Source organism: Bactrocera neohumeralis, unplaced genomic scaffold (assembly GCF_024586455.1).
Source record: "Bactrocera neohumeralis isolate Rockhampton unplaced genomic scaffold, APGP_CSIRO_Bneo_wtdbg2-racon-allhic-juicebox.fasta_v2 ctg5318, whole genome shotgun sequence".
Classification (NCBI taxonomy): Eukaryota; Metazoa; Arthropoda; class Insecta; order Diptera; family Tephritidae; genus Bactrocera; species Bactrocera neohumeralis.
In genome coordinates this window covers 1-2389 of record NW_026092257.1, presented here as the reverse complement: position 1 = coordinate 2389, position 2389 = coordinate 1, and the positions used below count along the sequence as shown (strand labels likewise).

Genomic DNA, 2389 nt, shown 5'->3' with positions numbered 1-2389 from the left:
CAGCCTGGAAAACACTGCAATAGTCAGGAAGTCTGAAGCTATAAGTGAAATTTGTGCTATGTGCCGCATAAAAATATTTCTTACCTTTAATATCCATAATTTCTTCAGCAGCTTCGTCAAATAAAGCGTCAGTTAATTTTTTCTAAAACTTTTTTTCGGCATATTTTTCAATTTGTGCGAAAATTTTGTTTACAAACAATGTTTTTCTTCACCGATCAGCTGTTAATTAATAGTTTTTGCAAGGTTGCACAGAAACCACAAAAAATACGTTCTTTGTTGATGATAAATACATATTTGCAATTGCATAATTTTGCAAACCCAGATGCACAATTCTGAATTGCAAGTGTATAAATTTATGTATATGCAGTGAAAAAGGCGATTCAATGTCCCGAACTCGGCGATAAACTGAGTATAGACGTATAGGTAATTTCTCCATATTAAGAATAAGGTATTGCTTTGGTCCTACAGAAGATCCCAGCGGAGGTCTTTTCTGCAAAATAGCCATTGATTTTGAAATCATGTATACACTCAGTCCTTTTTACGCGATTATTGGTTCTGCCAAAAAAAATGGTTAGTTTTCCAATATTAACTGACGAATTGGTTACGAATATAAAAAATATCGCGTATGACAAAATATACGCGCAAAAAAATATTCAAAAACAACACAATAAGTTTCAAATTTCAGACTTATGATTTATTCATTCATTCAAAATAAAAATACAAAACAAAAACTATATATAAAAGAGAAGAAAATAGAAAATAGGTAGATTTATTGAAAATCACTGTCATTATCCGTAGTGGAAATTATTCTTAGCCGCTTATTTTGATGGCCGGATATCACTGATATCACTAAATTTGGATTGATGTTCTGATTGACTTAGCATCTCCGACTGAGTTTTCACCATAAATTCAGTTAATCTTGTTTGAATGCTTCTTTTTGGACCTAATAAATTCCGATGTAGTTCTTTATATCTTAACATGCAGGGACTCAATTCTTTTTGAAAAATTCGTGCACGTTCGGCATCAGTATCATTTGCTACACAATAATTTTCCAATTCTGCTGCAAGTTTAAGACCTTGCTTAATCGTCTCTGCTTTAATTGGATGCTCGTCTATCTCGGTGTCGCTGCCATTTTTCGTAGCTATTTCAATCAAATCATCATCATCGAGCTCTCGCTCTAGAAGAATCTCGTCATATCTGCAAGAATTTCTCCTTCCGCGGAACGTGCTAAATCAATGATATCTGAATAATTAGTTGAATTGCTTGTTACGGACATACCACTTTTAACACATTCTCGCCAATCAGATTTCCAGCATGCGTTTAACGTATGTTGCCTTATTTCAGAAATTGCTTTTGACGCGTACAAGATGCAAACCTTGATTTTCCAAGCATCGGTGAAGTCTAATTCAGGATTTTCCTCCAGTTTTTCCATAATACACTGAAAACTTTTTTTGAGGTAGTTCATTTTTAAAAGTCGCAATAATGCCTTGATACATCGGTTGGATAATTGATGTAGTATTTGGTGAGAGGAGACGCTATCGCGTTAAAGTGAAATTCGCGTAAAAAGAAATTTGCGCTGCAAAAATAACCGCGTTAGAGTGAAATAGCGTAAAAGAGATCGCTTAAAGGACTGAGTGTATATACATACATATTTATCTGCTGAAAAAGATTGGGCGAAAATTTGTGAAGAGGTAGCTTTGAACAAGGGCCAAAACAAACCGGTTTGCAACAATACATATCAATAAAAAAAATAAATACCTACAAAAAAAAACGGAAACATTTATATAATTGGGGTACTCACAACCCGTCGTAAAGCATTGTAAAATCGTAAAATTATAAATTTAAAAAAAATTGTTGTTGAATTTCATACAAAAATGGCTTACACATTTACAATCCTCAATGCTATGTTTTCGAATCGTAATAACTTATAACTTTATGAGGCTTGTGAAAACCCTAAATGATGAAACGTTTTGTAAATGTCAAGCTCCTTCTTTCTTAATTGGAGTAGACACCGCTTACGCGATTATAGCCGAGTTAACAACAGCGCCAGTCGTTTCTTCTTTTCGCTACGTGGCGCCAATGGATATTCCACGCGTAGCCAGGCCTTCTCACTTGGTCGCTTCCAACGGTGGAGGTCTTCCTCTTCCTCTGCTTTCCCCCGGCGGGTACGGCGTCGAATACTTTCAGAGCTGGAGTGTTTTCGTCCATTCGGACAACATGACCTAGCCAGCGTAGCCGCTGTCTTTTAATTCGCTGAACTATGTCAATGTCGTCGTATATCTCGTACAGCTCATCGTTCCATCGAATGCGATATTCGCCGTGGCCAATGCGCAAAGGACCATAAATCTTTCGCAGCTTTTCCCGGAAAAATCTCAACGTCGACCATCGG

General features: G+C 36.3%; 1 pseudogene; it reads right to left on the bottom strand.

The window, feature by feature from the left end:
- Positions 1-784: 784 nt before the first annotated feature.
- Positions 785-1496, bottom strand: LOC126767309 (uncharacterized; annotated as a pseudogene).
- Between the last annotated feature and the right edge of the window lie 893 nt (positions 1497-2389).